Raw genomic sequence first — 21,119 nt, forward strand, 5'->3', positions numbered from 1 at the left:
GGCTCTCCCCCTGGGGGTCGCCAGTCGACATTGTTTGACCGACGGCACCCTGAGGAGTCCCTCTCTGTGGGAGCGTACTGGCCCAATAAACCCAATAAATCATATTAACTCTAAAATCATGTTAACAACCACTCTACTACTCTGTGTATGTTCACCCTTCAATGCACCTTGCATCATATCAACGCAGCAACGCATTTATTACATTTGACTGCATTTTTAAAAAATTTATACTAACGTGCAAATATACGTTTGATTTTATCGACCGTTTACATTTTTATTCCTGTTGAGTAGTTGGCTTAAGGGGCCCCAGTACACTGTTTTGCCCCAGGGGCCCATAATACTGTTAAGACGGCCTTGCAGCCGGGGTGGCATTTGCCCACTTCTTTGCCAGCAGCGCCAAGGGGACACAAAGGGGCAATGGAATTGGGGAGGATGGGGCGGGGGTTTTTGACCGCGGGAGTGGAACAGAGGAAAGTTTCTGGACACCGCGCCCCAAGCAATTGGAAAGAAAGTTGCCTTTACAAGAGGCGATTAATAGTAAAGTAATGAAGTTGATTATATTGGGAGCAATAGTTAAAATATTTTTTAAATGCTTACAATAACTGTAATGATTTATATTGTTAAAATATATCCATCTAAGCAAAAAGAAAGAGAAAAATGGAATGATATTTGGTTAGGATTTAAGTAATGGTGTTTTTAGGACAATGGCAGAGTTAAATTGATAGAATTTAGGGAAATAACTGAGTAAAGTATTAAGTTGTGTTAACTGAAAAATAAGATCTGTTAATGATTTGTATTATTTTGTGACCGGATCAATGCTTTGTTTTGGAAAAGATGTGTTTTATGTTTATGTTTTAAAAAATAAAAAAAACTTAAAAAAAAAAGAGGCGACCCTGAAACTCTATGGAAACTTTTTGGAGGAGGGGTCTCCAACCTTGGCCACTTTAAGCCTGAAGGACTTCAACTCCCAGAATTCCCCAAGCAGCAAAGTGGCTTGGCTTTAAGACGCGGCTGGCTGGGGAATTGTGGGAGTTGAAGTCCACAAGTATTAAGTGGCTGAGTTTTGGGGGTGGTGGGGGGTCTATGACAATTCGCCACGGCCAACTTGCTGTAGGACAAGAGTGACATTAATATCAAATAATTGGTGGGATGGAATCATTAAAGAAAGGGGGAAAAAGGAGAGGGCAGAATGAAACGGGAATGGCGAATATTAAAATAATTTGTATGTGTTTGAAATCATGAAACAGAATTGGTAAATTGTCCCATGGCGAGTTGGCTGTTGCAGCTTGGCCATGTCGAGTTTGCATTATTTGCAATATTATATATCTGCATAATTCATGTGACAGCTGCAACAGATGAGCTGCACTCTCCTGCCTTATAAATAGCATGAATATATAGCATGAATAATGTCACACTTGATGAAATGACTAGTACTTTCATTTGGTTATGTTGCTTTTGCATATTGCTTAACATCACTAAATAGTTTATACATTCATAAACAGAGTAATTAACTATATACATCCATAGCAATCTCCATATTTCCCACCTTCATTCATTCCTTTCCCACAGGTACTTGCAAATAGATTAATGCTTGCCCCATTAATTCAAAACAAGCAGATTTTTTTTCTCTAAGCAGTCAGCATTCTCATTAATTCTTTGGTCTCCAAACAGTCCAATAATTTTTTTTTTCTCTTTACTTTTATTGTGTTTCCCTCATTGCATTTTTGTCACCTAGAAATATGTTTCCCCCCTCTTTGGATCACATTCATAAGGTTGCACAATTTTTATCAAAACGTATCACTGATTCTTTCATTATCATGTTCGCTGGAGCATAAACATGAAACTATCGCCAACTTGCGGATTAATACACACCCAGACCAACCTTGATGACACCAATTCATATGTTGCAATAAATATTTCAGTCCTTTCGTTCATAATGAAACCTATAACTTCCCCTGAAGATGTTCATGAATATGATATTGATAAGATCTGACCACTTCAGGTTCATTGGCACCTTTCCCGTACTTTTAGTTTCATAGACACATGACGTAATTATTTCTCTTCCTTTTTATTTGTTAATTTATGCTCTTTGCCACCTACTCCTCCACCCCAAGTCACCATATTCTATATGCCATGGTCATCTCCAGATGACACATCACAGTTTTGATCAATTGAAGCTTTTGACTGATGCTTCTTAATAAGATAATTACACCTGTGTGTCCAATCACACTTGCGAACCGGTAGTAAAGGTAAGTAGAACCCACCCCTGATCTGTTGGATACGAGATGGGTGGCAAATAAATTTTATAAATAAATTATAAAGTAAAACATGAAAGATTGTCATTGATAGGTTGCCAAACCATGTACTATGTCCAGTTTTTTTTTTTAGTCCTTCTCATTTTTTAAAAATATGCCAAGCAGCATCTTCAGTGTGAAGGCTGTAAGAAGTGGCCGTGTGGGTGCTTCCATGTTATGACGGAGTTGATGTATCTCAGTCTTCATGTCTTTGATTTTGTCAATAAATCATCTGAGATGGAACCAATTGCAGAATCTGGCAAGGCCATTGTTTACAATAAATATGAGAAGTAATAACCAAATCTTTGAACCTTTTTCCTTGGGAAAAAAATACTTCCTTAAACGTGGTAGCTTTCCTCATTCATACTGAGCACTCCCAGAGTATTCAGATGCATAATCCTCCTTTGGCATCCGTCGTTCTCACGAAACCAGCCTTGTCCCATCCTCATAATGGGAAGGGAAGTGTCCGAATCTTCCTCTTTTCCCAAGATATCTGCAGAGAGGTCAAAGAATCAAAATGGCGGTTGCCACTGCACATCTGAAGTCCTGTTCCTTTTTTATCTGTGTTTCATGTATTACTACTGCTTGTGTTGTGGCTGCCATTTTTACTCTTTGGTTATTCTTTCCTGTTCTCCAAACACCATCCATCCACAAAACCTGTAGGATAGGGATGAGAGTGTGTCAACAAACGCACCCTTTCTATTGCCTCAGCATTGGTTGAATTATGCTACAGATCACTACAAGGATGTATACAAGCAATCATTAAAAACTGGCTTTATTGTTGTTTTTAATTAATACAATGATTGGATGGTGGTTTTCATTGAAACTGTAGCATGAGGTGATGTGAAAAGGTTTACCTCATAGCTTCCCAGCTTCACCCCAAAATATAACTCAAATCTCCATGGTCTTGGTATGCACTGGGTGGCTATGATAGATCTTCCTGTTGTGGCCCGCCAGCTGCCAGTGGAGCTGGCAGCAGACTCGGGCAATGAGGAGGTTCAGGAGGAACTTGGGCCTCTGAGGAAGGCTCTGATGGATGCTCAGTGTCAGACGCAGAGATAGACTCAGGGCCGTCTGACATTTCCCAGCCACCAGAGAGGCAGCTGCCTTCGGAGGCGGAAATAAGTGGGGAGGAAGAACAGCTGGGGCCTGTTCCAGATGCACGTATGCGCAGAGCTGTTACGAGAGGAGAACAACTGAGGACAAGGAATCGACTCAGGAAGCAAGGCACACGTGGATGTTGAATGGCCCTCCCTGGCTGGGAAATAAATAGAAGGAAAAAGGAGTAGTGGTTGTAGGAAACAACCATTTGGATTTCTGAAGATTTGGCTCATCGTATTTCATGCCTCAGAGACTGCTTGCCAGAACTTAATTTACAGCTTTGGGGCTGGAAGCTCACAAAATTATCTCAAGGAGCTGATAAGGTCTGTTACTGCAGTTAACTCTTTGAAGAATTATTGCCCGGACTTTTTGGTGTGTGAATGCTATTAATTCACAGGAGATAATAAAGAGGGATTTTTCAGGGCAAGGAGTCTGTTTCTTGTTTCTGCTAAGGCTGGATCGTCAGAACACTTCCTCAGTTGCAAAGTTGTGAGGATTGTGATGTGTTTGTGGCCGAGCGAGCAGAGCAGGGTGGAATTTTCATCAGTACAGATGCCTGGGGAAAAACAATAACCCTTTTCTCCCTGCACATAGTAGTCCTAAAGAAAGATACTTCCCTCCAGGACACCCAAGCCTATTTTCGTCTACTTCCACAAATTCATGCTGAAAAATAAATATGTTTTCTTATATTTTGCTTGTTCTGAAGTTTCCTGTAAAGATCAGGCAGGAAGAAACAAGGACCGCTACGACTTTTCGGCATAATCTTTGCTGAGGTTATTTTTTTCTGACTGCAGGGCAAGATACGGCACAGTGAACTCTGCTGAAAGGCAACTGGTCAGTCCTAGAGGAGATCAACCCTGACTGTTCTTTAGAAGGCCAGATCCTGAAGATGAAACTCAAATACTTTGGCCACCTAATGAGAAGGAAGGACTCATTGGAGAAGAGCCTAACACACGGAAAGATTGAGGGCAAAAGAAGAAGGGGACGGCAGAGAATGAGGTGGCTGGATCAGGGGTGGGTTCTACTTACCTTTATTACCGGTTCACAACATGCGCAGATCATCATTTATGATGTCCGGGCAAGTGAACGGAGCCTCCCGCCGCTTTTACTACTGATTCTAAAGAACCGGACATAACCGGGAGCAAACCACCACTGGGCTGGATGGAGTCAAAGACTTGAGCTTAAATGGACTCCAGAGGATGGTAGAGGACAAGAAGGCCTGGAGGAACATTGTCCATGGGGTCACAATGGGTCGGAAATGACTTCACAACTAACAACAACAAAGTCCACATATCATTGCAGGTTTTATGGGCCCAAACCCTCAGAGGTAACCTGTAGATCAGGGTTGTCAAACTCTATGCTGGATCCAGCCCATGGGGCTGTCCTGGAAAATGTAAGGGGCCAGCCTGCATCACTTTGGCCTGGTCTATCCAATGCAAAGAGGAAACAATGGGCCAGCATGGCTTTGGCCCAGTCTACCCAGTGCGAAGAGGAAACATGCCAGCAGTTTAGGGAGTAACACCAAGCCAGGGGTGAAATCCAGCAGGTTCTGACGAGTTCTGGAGAAGCGGTAGCGGAAATTTTGAGTAGTTCGGAGAACCGGCAAATACCACCTCTGGCTGGTCCCAGAGTGGGGTGGGAATGGAGATTCCCCCCAGAGTGGGGAGGGAATGGGGATTTTGCAATATCCTTCCCCCCAGAGTGGGGAGGGAATGGGGATTTTGCAGTATCCTTCACCTGGAGTGGGGTGGGAATGGAGATTTGGCAGTATGCTTCCCCTGCCACCCCCACAAAGCCACGCCCACAAAGCCACACCCACAGAACTGGTAGTAAAAAATGTGGATTTCACCACTGCATCAAGCTAACCCTAACCCTAACCCACCCAGCTGGCCACGCCCACCCAGTCGGCCATGGCCAGCCGGCCCCCCAAGATCAGCCACAACCCTGATGCAGCCCTCAATGAAATTGAGTTTGACACCCCTGTCGTATTTGATCAGTGACTGGTTTCCTTTCTGGCAAGTTGGGCAATTATTCTCCTACTGAAAACCGTGATTGATTCTACTGCTACAAGAAAAATCCTTCATCCTCAGTTTCTTAGAAAGGGAAAAGAAAGAAAAAGCAAAGCATCATCTGCCTTTTGCACCAGCTGGTTTGGTCTCTGCTATCAAGAGCCCTGATAGTACAGTGGTTTAATGCACCCTGTTATTAACACAGCTGCCTGCAATTTCTGCTGGTTCGAATCTCTCCAAGGCTCAAGGTTGACTCAGCCTTCCATCCTTTCTAAGGTAGGTGAAATGAGGACCCAGTTTGTGGGGGCAATAAGCTGACTTTGTATAAAATATACAAAAGAATGAAGGCTATTGCTTAACGCATTGTAAGCCGCCCTGAGTCTCCGGAGAAGGGCGGCATATAAATCAAATAAAAAAAAAAAAGTGGGGAAAAGATAATAAAACTTGTCAATTCCATCCCTATTTCTTGTGTCAGTGCCACTGAGAGGTGCTGCAAAGTCAGAAAGTCATCATTCCCCTTGTAGAACCTGAAGCTCAGGAGCCGAATAATGGATGAGCCAAGAAGTCTCTCCCATAGAAATATCCAGCACTTTGGAATTGATTTCAGAAATTTGCTTTGGAGTATGTAAGTGGCAACTATAGAAATCCAGGAAGAGACACAGCTGCTTTAAAGAGCAGCCCAGAGGTGCTGCACTAATAATCATTTGTTTGGAACAGAATCTAAAGCACTGGAAAACTGTAGCTTCAACTACAGCTCAGAAATCATTCAGTTCAGATATCCAACATTACTGATGTTATGGAAACACATGTTGATACTTGAGCAGATGTATGGCTTAAAAATCGAAAAGCCAAAGGGCCAGTGTGCAGTTCTATCCATCCCCGAGACTTAACCTTGCTCACAATTGTGTCTGTTTGTTTCGCTTCTGAACTTCACAAACTTTGAGAAACTCAAGAGTTTCACACAGAACTTCAACTCAGTTTCACTTGAAGTTTAACAGACTTTGAGAATGAAGTACATCGCTTATTATTGTATCCTGAGCTGCTGCAGGTCTTTAGGAAACAAAAAAAAAATCACTATCCACACAAAAATAAAAATAATTATTTGCACATGTATTTCTAGCTGCATTCTCACCTCTACTTTATACGCAAGTCTCTGGTGAAAGGCACAACATTCTTCACCATTCCTATGAGAGGGAGCTCAAAGCCATCATGCCCTCTTTCCCTTCAAAGACTTGCTAGGATACCTGAAACCCAGGAGCTACAATATGTATTGAGGCAAGCATTCATGCAGATCAAAAACAGCTCACAGAGCTGTGACATTTCAGGTAAAACCTAAGCATGCTTAGCGTGCTTTCAAATACACTATAGTAAGAAAGAGGCTGCCAAACATAGCCAAGATCGTGAATCCATGGATGTACACAGGAAAGGGGGGTGGGAAACCCTCATGATGCTGGCCATATCACTGCAATCAAGGGTCATCCTTTGTCGTGGCCATCATCTTGGCTTTTTTGGACCATGCTAGGTGGAGATCCCTGATGAAATCACAGAGGCCTGGGGTTGCTTCGAAACAGGAGTATCTGTGTGGAAACCTGTACAAATGTAACAGCAAAAGTAAAAAGTAAGCCCATTTGTTATTAAATACCCTTTGTTGGATGTGCATGTCCTTGACCTGATGAAATTTGTTTAAGTTTTTTTTTTTTCTGGGCAAAGTACCGATATAGCCTGGCACTATCTTGTACCACCCTGAGAGAGCAAACAAAAGCCGTGGAATTCAATGCTTGCTTCTTTTTTTTTAGAAGAAAAGTCAATTGCACACAGCCAGTCCTTGAGTAGAAACAGATCGGAGAGTGTGTATAAAACGAAGGATAAGAGCTACTGGATGCGGGAGAAAGTAGCAAGAGAAAATTAAGAAATTCACGACAATAAAGTTCTGCAAAATTGCATTGGGAAAACAAATACAGCTAGCATTAAAACTTAAATTTAATGTAATCATGATAAGAGGGGAAAAAATCTTCATGTTTGAATGTTTGCTGCCATAACTATCAAATGTTCTCCTGTCCCTGAACATTTAACTGCACTCTCTCTTCTTCGTAATCAAACACGCCCAAAAGCCAGCACAGCCATCTTTTCCTTTAAGGGGTTATTTTCCACCAAAATTAAAAAGAGAAGGTCTTAATCTGAATTGCAGGGGGTATAATGACCCCAGCCTGCTACTTTCCCATGGGTTCTGGGTTGCCCACCAGGAAAGCGGAGTCATTAACTCTGCTCTCTCCCAAAAGCAATTAAAAGAGGCAATATTTCAGCTTTAAACAACTGAGAACAATCCTGCTTAGTCATGGGCCAGGAGAACAAAGAAAGTACTTCTTCCTCGAGTTGAAACGAGAAAATGTAGGGTTTCATCCGGTCCTGTGAATCACTAGTAGCAGTTCAAGCATCTATGTGACCGGAAGATAGATATATTCAGTCAAAATTCAGATGTGAGGTAAAAGCTGGCTTCCCCCAGAGGGTCAGTTTTCCATTTTGATCAAGGACCAGCATCTCAACGTCATTTTATCCAGCTCCTAGAAAGTATCGCATTGCATTCCCCCTCTTCTGGATAACGTCTGCCAATTAAGTTGATTCAGAAAGAGATTGGGTTTCCAGAGTGTTGAAACTTAAAAACCATAATGATGTTAAGATTATACGCTTTTTTTCCCCCTGATCCAACAACCTAAAAACTCTTCCAAAGGATTCAGCAGAAGGCAAGACGGTCAGAACAAGTCCAGTATGAAGGAGGGGTGGAAAATGTAATGGTTTGGATGTGAATGAAGCTGCTTTGGATGTTAACTGTCTATGCCAGTGACGGTTAACCTTTTCGGCACTGAGTGCTGAAACTGGAGCGTGCTTGCGCGCGTTCCCACACCACAGTACCAGAAGAGAGCAGCTGGCCGCCAGCTGTTCTTCCAGGTTCCGTTGCGTGCATGTGCACCGGCCAGCTGCTCTTTTCTGGGACCCGGCAAGCAAGCACGTGCCAGAACCCAAAAGTGAACAGCTGGCCGCACAGGTGTGTGACGAAACCCGGAAGAGGAGCTGGTGACTGCACGCGTGCCCACAGAGAAGGCTCGGCGTGCCACCTCTGGCATGCATGCCATAGTTTCGCCATCACAGATCTATGCTCTCCAACAGTGAGTCCCCTATGCAGCATCAGAATTATGCTTCAACACATTGGAGCAGGCACCGCTTCCTTAGGCAGGTTGTAGAAAGTTAGCACCCACCCTCCCCTAGAAGAATGAAATATTCTAGGAAATATTAAAAAGGCAGAATATTATATTTCCCTGGATGAGAAGAGGAGAAACAGATGTTTAAAGACAAAGAGCAGCTCCCTGCAGCTCCCTGCCCCCAGCAGATATTTAGTACACATTAAGACTGGGCCAGATTATCTACAAGACAATTAGACCTTCAGCTCCAGGGTGATAGGATTAAGATGTGACCCCTCAGGACATAATAGGATTAGCCCTCTACCCCTCTAACAGCAGGGCTCACTGCAGTACAAAATCACCTGGGGACATTACATCAGCTCAAGGTTCCACCAAACTTGATTCAGACAAACATGATTCTACATGGGAATCTGGCAGCAACCAATAGAATACATGTCCTTGCCACAGGAACAGGAAGCTCAAGGGCAAGGCCCAAGAGAGAGTATAAATAACATTCACTCTCCACTCCGTGGGGTCAGCTACCCAGAATCACATGTGCTTGGTGGTTCTGCTTCACCATTAAACCATCTTTCCAATCAGCCTCCATGTTTCCAGTGTCTTTCCTCCCCACTTGGAACTGAATCCAGATGGACATTTCTTCCAACAGTGTAGTGGTTAAGCATTAGGTGAGAAGCCAGGAGACTGTGAATTCTAGTCCGGCATTATGCACAAAGCCAGCTGGGTGACCTTTGGCCTATCACTCTCCGAGCTCTAGGAAGCAAGCAAGGGAAAACTACTTCTGAAATCTTGCCAGGAAAACTGGACAGACTTCTCCAGGAAATTGCCAGGAATCAACACTGATTGAAAGGCAATTCTCCAAAAGCACATTCTCTTTTGATCAACTCTCTTTTAGGATAGGATAGGATAATTTTATTTCTATACCGCCCCTCTCCCGAAGGACTTGGGAGTACAGCCAGGTAAAAACACAATACAAATATCACAATTTAAATTTAAAAATTATTAAAAGTATTACATTTAAGGCCAATTAACTAAAAAAACCAAAAATTTAAGAATTCCAAATTTAAAGCTCAATTTATGAAGCTAGCCCTGCCTGTCGGAAGAGCAGGGTCTTAAGAGCACAGCGGAAAATTCGGAGGTCAGAGATCTTGCGTATGTCTGGGAGTAGTTCATTCTAAAGGGCAGGGGCTCCCACAAAGAAGGCTCTCCCCCTGGGGGTCACCAGCCTACATTGTTTGGCCGATGGCACCCTGAGGAGTCCCTCTCTGTGGGAGCGAACTGGTCGGTGGGAGGCTATCGGTGGCAGAGTTGAGTTTGGCCTATTGAGGACATTATGATTCTGTGATAATATTCTTTGCAACAGGGTGGCTGATTGCCATTACCTTGCTTTAGGATTTTTTAAAATGTCTTACAAAGCTGGTAATCTGAAGGATTTTTAAAACTTCTTACAAAGCTGGAAACCTCCAGCCAATCACCAACCAAGTAGCTTCCCATCTACGGCACATATATTCAGATGTTTACCTAATTAACACTGCAAATGATGTTCCACTTTATAGTAAGAGGTGATGGATTCAGATGGATTGAGAGGCCATTTTCAATTTTATTTTTAATGGAACCATTGGACAGTTGATTTAAATTTTCCTGGCAAAATTTAAAGGGCTCTGGGATCTCAGTCTACTATGAGTAATTAATCTGGAGATATTCCAGGGTTCCTTAGGGGGAAAAAAAAGTTTTCTTGTCCTGCAGCTGCAGTGGGATGACTGTCTATTTGGAGAAATCTGAATTCTTTTTGATCTCTAAAATTTGCAACTTTCACTTTGATGAGCAAAGTATAATTATTGCCTTACAGACAGTTGTCACCAAACGTGGGCAAGATTCAACATTTATCTTAATTTAAGGAAATGATGTATTCCATCCTCCTGTTGGGACAGCTCATCAACACTTTAGCTACTATTTGGAGTGTATTATACAGTATTAGTTGACACTTTTGTTTCCCCTGCAGATGAGTCCTTATTGGATTTAATGCTGTGTCTTGCTTTTGTTCCTGTGCAAGAAATATATTCTATTGGTTGTCAGACTCCTAGGGGGCTATGCGGGGGTCTTAGCTAACTTTGTAGGCTGTCTGTGTCCCAGGCTTGGTTGAATTTTGCTGGGTGATGCAGTGAAGGGAAATTCCTATTGTGGCCGAATGGCTTTGCCTTGAAGGATAATCCCATCATCCTGGAGCTGAAGGTCTTTTGTTTTGTAGATAGGCTGGCCCAGTCTTTTGTCTTGTAGATAAGGTGGCACCAAAATATTTGCAGGGGGGAGGAAGCTGGGGCTGAGTTTCTGTCTCCAAGAGCATGTTTCTCAAATTCTCATCCAGGGAAATATAACATTCTATCTTTTTAATATTTCCTAGAATATCTCATTCTTCTAGGAGAGGGTGGGTGCTAACTTTCTACAAGAGGGAAGCTGATTTGCTAATGAAGCAAAAGTCCCTTCTGCTGCAGCAGCCTCTGATGCCGGGAAGTGTCTTTGCTCCAATCCAGGTGCATATTGCAACAGCTCTCACCACCGTTGCAGTGGGGGGGGGATACATTGCATATATGTAAATACTGTATAGTGAGGAGAGGAAAGAGGAATGGATCCTTGGAGCAACGAGGATGGAGGAAGGAAGAAAAGATCCAGGCAGGATCCTTGGAAACTTATTCTGCAGAGATTGTGAAGCTGAATAGAAACTAACTGGAGGTTAAGATCAGGTTGGCTGGTAAGGTTGCCCATGTCCCTCTGAGCATCCTTAGGTTGCAGCCAAGGCTGAAGGCCTTGCTTCTACTCAAGAATGGGAGGTGGGAAGTACACCCCAAAAGGACAGTGCTAGGAACCTCACAGCACCAGAAACCTCAGAAAACAGTGCCAACAGACTCAAGCCAGCCCTTACCCCCTTTAAGAAAACCAAGAAGCACCAGCTGAAAGGAAAACTCAGAGCAGCCCTGTTGTTACAAAAGTAACAGAGCTGACAACAGAAACACTTAAGTAGAGCCATTAAGGTAAGGGGAATCAGGCTAAAAATAATTCACCAAGGCAAAACCAGAACTCCCTTTTTCCTGCCCTCTGACAGGATTAATCCCCAGGATAGGAAAGAGAAAGGTCCTGGGACAGGATTAACCCATTAAGGCAGGAAGACAGGATCCAGGGCAATCACTTCAACCAAAGGCACATGTCAAAACCCATCAAACTGTAGAAGCTTCAAAGGAAAATCAAAGGAAGGCATGGGTTTTCCTCCCCCAATCTGCTTGCAAGCCAAGAACGCTCAAGCTGTGTCATTTTTTGCTTCTTGCCTTCCTACATTAAAAGTATTCCACTTTCTGGCAGCTGGCTTCTGAATCCATTTCTTCTCAGCATCTATGGTGTGTTCCAGCTGGGAATAAACCGGAGAAATTTCTTCCAACAGTGTGATAAAATCAGAAGAGATGCCCACCACTCTCAGTGTTGCAAAGAAAAAAAAGAGGGGCAATCCAGCTTCACTGCAACATCAGATTAAATCAACAAAAAGTCAGGAAATACAAAAGGCTCTCAAAAGGTAACAATATCACAGGAAGAAACAGTGGGTAGCTGATCCAGGAAGAGGACCAGGAGTATGTAGAGGGACCCCGAAGCTGGAACGATGCAAAGATCCTTGTGCAAAATAGAAATGCCTTCAACAGCATTTACATCTACTTCCCCCTTTTCTGGATGTTTAAACATCTTGTATGAAGACCCATTCTCAGAAACACAGATTTGTGCTTTTTTTTTTTTTTTTTTTTTTTTGTAAACCTCCAGGTGGCCTAATCAAAACTTTAATCTTAATATGGATGGAGGAAAGCGAAGAGGGCTTTGCAACCCTTTGCAAAGATGCCACACAAAGCTTCCTGTTGGGAGCATTCCAAGTCACAAAATACGAAACGTTGCCTTTCTTATCGCATCAACATATTTTCTAGAGAAAACTGATAAAGCCGACATCAGCATTTCTGAAAGTTCATTTTTGGCCTCTGGAAAAAATGCTGAGCCGCTGCCAATTTCCTGTTTTGGAAAGGAGATCTTTGAAAGAGGCTTAAGTAAATTCCCGAAATATCTGCTTGGTGGCTCTCAGATGTATCAACTGAGTTGGTCCCGGAGGATAGATAGCAAATGCCAAGAATGTATTATTTCCAATAAACATCATATTTGACGTCTAACTGGAGCCCCATCAGGGAGAGTTAAGACCTCTTCCTAGATAATTACAAAATTAGATTAACAGAGTTGGAAGGGATCTTATAGGTCATCTAGTCCAACCCCCCGTTCAAGCAGGAAACCCTATACCATTTCTGACAAATGTCAGTCCAATCTCTTCTTGAAAGTCTCAAGTGATGAATCCCCCACAACGTCCGAAGGCAACTTCTGTTCCATTGGTTGATTGTTCTCACTGTCAGAAAGTTCATCCTCATTTCCAGGTTGAATCTCTCCTTGATCCATTTCCATCCATTATTCCTTGTCTGGCCTTAGGTGCTTTGGAAAACAGCTTGACCCCGTCCTCTCTGTGGCAGCCCCTCAAATATTGGAAGACTGCTATCATGTCTCCCCTGGTCTTTCTCTTCACTAGACTAGCCACGCCCAGTTTCTGCAACCGTTCTTCATATGTTTTAGCCTCCAGTCCCCTAATCATCCTGGTTGCTCTCCTCTGCACTTTTTCTAGAGTCTCAACATCTTTTTTATAGTCTGGTGACCAAAACTGGATGCAGCACTCTAGGTGTGGTCTTACTAGGGCTTTATAGAGTGGTATTAGTACCTCCCTTGATTTTGATTCTATCCCTCTCTTAATGCAATTTAGGATTGCATTGGCTTTTTTAGCTGCTGCTGCACACTGCTGGCTCATATTTAGCTGGTTGTCCACTAAGACTCCAAGATCTCTCTCACAGTCACTGCTACTAAGCCTGGTCACCTAGTCTATATGTATACTTTTCACCTAGTCTATATGTATACTTTTGGTTTTTGTTGCCTAAGTGTAGGACTTTACTTTTCTCTACATTGAATTTCATTTTGTTAGATAGGGCCCAGTGATTAGTGTTTCTCACATCTATTGAATTCAGGCCTCTTTCTGGATTTCTTTTCAGTTCCCAAGTTGATCCACAGTTGTTTCATCAAACTGCAGGCAATGCCTTTGAACAAAGGAAGCCTACAGCTTTCCAGAAAAAGATCTGGGATTTAGACTTCTCCAACATTAATGTTAGAGGAGAAATAGGTTGGCTATGCCATATAGTTTTCAGAAGTTTGGGGAAAATTTTGGGAAAAGCTGGAAGCAAGGAAGGACAAAGCAAGCGGCGAGAAACTTCTCATTTCCTCTGTGAGAGTTAAACGATTTGGCTTATCTCACCTTGAACTCCCCTCTTCTCAAATTTCACCGGTAGGAAGCAGGAAAAACCCAGCTCAGCAGAGAAGTCCGGCCGCTGAAGGAAGTGAACCTTGATGATTCACTCTGTGAGTTTTGTGTGCATGTTGAGTTGTCCCTTCCCCACCTCACATTCCTCCGTTGACTGAATAATAAATTTACTGATTAATCAAAATCACGTCAACGTTGTGCTTCTCTCATTCAAGTACAACAATCCGAAAGAATGGCAATTGGCTTTTTCATCCACTGTGGAGCAGGACATGGTCCTGAGTCAAGATACCATAGTCACGCGGTCCATGTTGCTGCAAGCTTTTTGCATGCTAGTTTCCAATTGATTCTTCCTTTGCTCTAAAGCTTTGCAAATGGCAATGATACATCCCTTTTTTCTGTGCTGAAATATAAACTGTGATTAAAAAAAAAACAAGAGACTCAGCAGAAAGTTATGCTCTAAGTAGGCTGAATATCTTTCTTTAAACATCTGGTCTAAATTCCAGCGTTTGGCAACTACAATTCCTATGCCTGTTCTTGATCATGGATTGTCCTATCTGCTCAAATCTCCATCCACAAAATTGAAAACTCAGGTAATCCTGGCCAGACTTTCATTAATACCTCCTGATTTGTTGGTTTCAGGGATACTATTCAGCCAGTTCTGACAGGTTCTGGAGAACTGGTAGCGGAAATTTTGAGTAGTTTGGAGAACTGGCAAATACCACCTCTGACTGGCCCCAGAGTCGGGTGGGAATGGTGATTTTGCAATATTCTTCCCCCAGGAGTGGGAAGGGAATGGGGATTTTGCAGTATCCTTCCCCTGGAGTGGGATGGGAAAGGAGAATTTGCAGTATCCTACCCCTGCCACACCCACCAAGCCACGCCCACAGAACCGGTAATTCAAAAAATTGCATTCTACCACTAGTTGGTTTTCAAAAAATCTCCAAGAAAAAGGTTTTTTTTTTAAAAAAAAATAAATAACCCAGTACAATAGTGGTTATACAATAAAAACTAGAAATCAACAATATGTTAATTTAGATAAATTAAACCTTTAAAGATTGGGAAAAAGTTTATATCAATGTTAGCTACGATTTCTAAAATGTTAATGAACATAAATTTACTTGAATTGTACAATTAATGCTATGATCAGATTGATAAAGAGTAACAAAATGCATTCAATTATAGTATGAGAAAAAGTCTCGATCTTTAAGATTAATATTTATTTATTTATTATTTATTTATTATCCGTATTTCTATGCCGCCCAACTGTCCGAGGACTCTGGGCGGCTTACAACAAAGACAGTATAAATGTCTTTAACGTCAATAAGAGACGTTAAAAACCCATACACACCGCTCATGGCCGGATCTCGCAAGATCGCAGTGGTGAGATCAACGGCCCCAAGCCTGCCGGAAAAGCCAGGTTTTCACCGTTTTCCGGAAGGCCAGTAGGGTGGGAGTCTCAACTGTATTGTTATTTCTAACAGTTAAGAGAGAAAAAGAAAAAAGAAGAAGAAGCTGCTTGGAGAAATTAATTTCACTTCAGACTTCCCCCTTCTTTCTACTCCAATTGACTGTGTTTATCAATATTTAAATAATCACACTATAAATGCTGGTCAGCCACTTGTCTGAAATGGTCTGGGGTCTCCTGCTTGAGCAAGTGGTTGGTCTAGAAGACCTCCAAAGTCCCTTCCAGCCCTAAGATTCTATGCTCTATGCTTCTATTTGCCTTTGCTGCATGATATAAATGGAAGTCATTCTTGCTTGAATGAAAGTTGAACCTTGCTGGAGATACCAGAGAACCAGCCATTAAACAGTGTCGGAGATGTCTCCTCAAAAATGCAAGTTCCTACTAAGTTAGATGTCTGATTTGTTTTAAGGTTTCTATTTCTGATTTCTATCTTTATTTTTCAACCCAGGGTTCTCACTTGAGGCTCAAATGATTCTATTTTGGCTACATTATGTACCCATCCCTCTGGAGAAGGCTCTTATGCTGGGAAGGGTGGAAGGAAAGAGAAGAAGAGGAGGACCTGTGGGCCTCTTCAGGGGTGGGCTTCAATAATTTTAGCAAGGGGTTCTCTGCCCCGTTGCTGGGTGGGCGTGGCCTAATCAGCCGCCTGCACCATGGGGGAGGGGGCGTCTTTGCCCTCCCTGGGCTCCGGAGGCTTTTCTTGAGCCTCCAGGAGGGTGAAAACACTGACCCTAACGCTTTCCAGCCCTCCTGAAATAGGCCTGTTTTTAGCCCTCCCAGAGCCTCCCCGCGCGCCCTGCACTTACCTGCATCCAAAACGGACCGCGTGGGGACTCCTGGGAGGAGCTGGGGTGGGGTGGGCAGGGCCAGCCAGGAGTGGGATTTGGAGGTTCTCCAAACTGCACAGAATCTTAGCTAGAGGTTCTTCCCTGCGAACCCCCACCAGCCCACCCCTGGGCCTCTTCCTTCTTATAGGTGTGAAGTCCCCTGGATTCATTGACAACAAGAGCATCACTCGATAATCGAAGCAACCCAAATGCAATCACATGACTGTGAGGGAGGGGGATTTCTAAACTGGGTTGTAAGTACCTTTTGAAGAGTCTGTTGTAACATCAAACAGTCGCTAAGCAACCGGTTGTAAATCAAGGACTTACCTGAAGATATGAAACAGCTACCACTAAAGTATCCTCTGGCCATCAGATAGATACAGATTAACAGAGTTGGAAGGGACCTTGTAGGTCATCTAGTCCAGTGGTGGTATTCAGCCGGTTCTATCCAGTTCGGGCAAAACGGTAGCGGCGGCTGCAGAAGGCTCCGCCCACCTGTCCGGACGTCATCATATCCCGCTTTTGACATTTTGCTCATGCACAGAAGGCGCATGCTCACATTTGCAAACTGGTAGCAAAGTGAATACCACCCCCGATCTAATCCAACCCCTCGCCCAAGGAGACCCTACACCAATTTTGACAGATGGTTGTACAGTCTCTTCTTGAAAGCTTCCGGTGATGAAGCTCCCACAACTTCTGGAGGCAACTTCTGTTCCATGGGTTGATTGCTCTCACGGTCAGAAAATTTCTCTTTATTTCCAGATTGAATCTCTCCTTGTTCCTTTTCCATCCATTATTCCTTGTCTGGCCTTCAAGTGCTTTGAAAGAGAGGTTGACCCCCCTCTTCTCTGTGGCAGCCCCTCAAATACTGGAAGATTGCTATCATGTCTCCTCTGGTCCTTCTCTTCACTCTTCACATCAAAGCCCCACAATTGAGAGCATCCATCATGATAAGAAGCAAAGCCAAAACGGACCATCTGAAGATGTTATTATTGGAACTTCAAGTAACCCAGCTGGTACAGAAGAGCTTCCTAAACTGCAGGTACAATTTAGTGAATGAGCAGGTTTTGTCTTACAAAGGCGCTTCCTGGCCCTGAGGCTAAAAACACTATGATTGCTGGCTTAACTAGATGAATTGGTAAGCCAAACTTCCAGGAACCTTTGGAAGAAGTTATAGCATCCTCTTCTTCACCCAAGCAATGAGTGGGTGATGCTTGATATCTGATCACGAGTGAATAAATCTGACAGAGAGGGGGAGGTGGAGTTCTATCTGGAAATAGTTCCAGGTAATTACAATTTTCAGTACAATCCACGCATCTAAGTGGTAAAATCTACTTCATCTTTCTGCGCATTCATTCAAGATGGCTTACAGTAATAATAATAAAAAAATCTGTTTAATTTGTGGAATTAACGAAATCAATTGACAGAATTAAGAATTAATTAAGATTCGTGATTTTAGTGATCCAAGTGGGATATTTCAGCAAGATTATGATCCCAAACGTATCTTCAAATCAACCATGGTATATTTGCAGGAAAGAAAGAGGAGGGTCTGGAATGGCTATTACATTTCCCAGACTTGAATATTATTGAAAATTTGTGGGGAAATGAGATTTAAAACATGCAGTGCATACAAGGAGACCATAGGTTTTTCCTGAACTGGTATTTTTCTGCAATGAAAAATAGGGGGAAGTGCCAAAACAAGAATAGAAGGACTCTTATCTGGCTACAGGAAATGTTTGAAAGCTGTTAGTTCTTCCAAAAGGGGTATATAACTAAGTGCTGTCTGGAGAGAGATCCAAATTTTTTCACCTGCCGTATTCCCTGTTTTCTAATTAGGAATCTGCAAATAGCTGAACACAAATAATAGGAATTCACCCAAATGTGAAGCAAGATAGTGTGTTTAATTATATAATATACTATTGTAGAGTCTGTCTCAGCTTCTGCTCATGTAAATATTTATTAAAACATATAATCTGATCAGAGGGTGCCTAAACTTTAGCATACAACTGGACAGTAGCTATCATGATCAATCTTCGCCAATAACAAATGCTGATAATAGCAATAGCACTTAGACTTATATACCGCTTTACAGTGCTTTATAGCCCTCTCTAAGCGGTTTACAGAGTCAGCTTATTGCCCCCAACAATCTGGGTCCTCATTTTACCTACCTCGGAAGGATGGAAGGCCGAGTCAACCTTGAGCCTGGTGAGATTTGAACTGCCGAACTGCTGGCAGCCAGTGATCAGCAGAAGTAGCCTGCAGTACTGCACTTTAACCACTGTGCCACCGTGGCTCTTATGTGATCAAATGTGATCAAAAATAATGTGATCAAAAATATTGGACAATGTTGCATTTTTTTTTTTTCAAAATGAGACTACAGATTTCTAGACCCTTAATCCGTGTTGAACCTGATCAGTGCTTAGATAGGAGACCATTCTGGGGTCTGAGGCCTGTAAACTTGATGGAGAAGTTGGAAAACCATCTCAGAAGGAAGCAAGGATGCGCTACCACCAATAACACTGCATGGAGGTGTCCATTTACATCATCAGGAGTCAATCTCGATTTGCAGATGGCTTTACATTTTAAGACATTTTGCAATTTTACAATCTGCACAGGAAAATAGGTAGCATTTGGGATGTTTTCCTGCCTTGTTAACAAAGGTTTCTTTAATTAGTTGGTTTGATGTTTTGGAGAGAAAGATATTATATATTGAACCTGGAATCATAATCCCAAATGGCTGGAGTCAAGATGTTGGATTTGGAAAGCAGCCCATTGGCCCGACAATCTCAACAACGGCTGAGTAAAAGAAGGCAGCACTGACGATAAATCAGGAATTTGCCCGGTGATTCACTTTTGAAGCAGGATAAAAATATTGAGTAAAAATGAGGACTTTCTCCCCTCCCCCCACTGGAAACTACCTGATGATTTATGGACTTTCAATTGCTTTCAGCACCGAGGTGTTGATGACATCATCCTGCCCTATTTCCTCCTGATCACCTGCTGGTTTCTATTCAGGTGCAGCAGTATTTGCATTGGCCTGTAGCAGGAAACCTGTGTAATACAATGTGCTCATGTTCTTTAAGCAAGAACATTGTGTGTGTGTGTGTGTGTGTGTGTGTGTGTGTGTGTGTGTGAGAGAGAGAGAGAGAGAGAGAGAGAGAGAAGGAGGGCAGGAGAGAGAGAGAAAGAGAGAGAGAGAGAGGAGAGAGAGAGAGAAAGAGAGAGAGAAAGAGAAAGAGGAGAGAGAGAAAGAGAGAGAGAGGAGAGAGGAGAGAGAAAGAGAGAGGAGAGAGAGAGAGAAAGGAGAGAGGAGAGAGAGAGGAGAGAGAAAGAGAGAGAGGAGAGAGAGAGAGAAAGAGAGAGAGGGTAGAAAGAGAGAGGAGAGAGAGAAAGAGAGAGGGAGAAAGAGAGAAAGAGAGAGGAGAGAGAGAGGAGAGAGAGAGGAGAGGGAGAGAGGAGAGGGAGAAAGAGAGAGAGAAGAGAGAGAGAGAAGAGAGAGAGAGGAGAGAGAGAGAGAAAGAGAGAGAGGGTAGAGAGAGAGAAAGAGAGAGGAGAGAGGAGTGAGAGAGAGGAGAGAGAGGAGAGGGAGAGGGAGAGAGAGGGAGAAAGAGAGAGAGGGAGAAAGAGAGAAAGAGAGAGGAGAGAGAGAGAAGAGAGAGGAGAGAGGAGAGAGAGAGGAGAGGGAGAAAGAGAGAGAGAGAAGAGAGAGAGAGGAGAGAGAAAGAGGAGAGGGAGAGGGAGAGAGAGGGAGGAGAGGGAGAAAGAGAGAGAGAGAAGAGAGAGAGGAGAGGGAGAGAGTAGAGGGAGAGGGAGAGAGAGAGAGAGAGAGAGGAGAGGGGGAGAGAGAGAGAAGAGAAAGAGCGAGAGGAGAGGGAGAGAGAAAGAGAGAGAGGAGTGAGAGAGAAGTCAAGACAACCACTGCACTTGTATTGTCTTGTTCCCGTGGCATTTGACTTGATTTGATTTGTATCCTAACTTTAGCAGCACACACAGACACACACACACTACTCCTTCCTCCTCCTATTTTCCTCATAACAACAACCCTGTGAGTTGGGTTGAGGTGAGCGAGGCTGAGAGAGACAGACTGGCGCAAACTCATCCAGCCGGCTCATCAACTATCTATGTATGAGATGTCCAAATCAGTGGTGGGTTGCCCCAGGTTCGCACCGGTTCTATAGAACCGGTAGTAAAACCGACGGGAGGCCCCGCCCACCGACCCCGACGTCATCAAAAGGCTTCTGCGCATGCGCAGAAGAGCGTGCGAGCAAAGCGAGCACATGCACTTGGCCCCGTTGTGAACCAGTAGTAAAGGTAAGTAGAACCCACCCCTGGTCCAAATGCAAAGAATCAGCACTTTCAGATTACGAAGGCAGGGATGTCCACTTGCAGATAAAAAAAAAGTGAAGGAGACTAAAAAGCACCTGATTAAAGTTTAGAGCCAGTCTGGTGTAGCAGTTAAGGTGCAGGCCTAGAAACCAGGAGATGGTGAGTTCTAGTTCCACCTTAGATACCAAAGCCGGCTGGATGAGTTTGCGCCAGTCCGACTCTCTCAGCCTCGCTCACGTCACAGGGTTGTTGTTATGAGGAAAATAGGAGGAGGACATGTTGTTTTTTTATTTTATTTTATTGAAAAGTTTTATAAGAAATACAAACATTTTCTACCCCCCGCCCTTCCCCACTCAGCCCTTGCCTCCCCCCTTGCCCTCCCACCCATCCCCCCTCAGCCTTCCCCCCCACCCCCCTCCCTTGACTTCCCAGAACAAGCACAGGGTATAACATCCACAAACAAAACTAAAATATGCTAACAAATTGTTGACTTCAAATTCTTTCTAGGTCTTTAACTCCTTATAAC

This window comes from Pantherophis guttatus, chromosome 6, assembly GCF_059756535.1.
Source record: "Pantherophis guttatus breed Tessera chromosome 6, ASM5975653v1, whole genome shotgun sequence".
NCBI classification, from domain to species: domain Eukaryota; kingdom Metazoa; phylum Chordata; class Lepidosauria; order Squamata; family Colubridae; genus Pantherophis; species Pantherophis guttatus.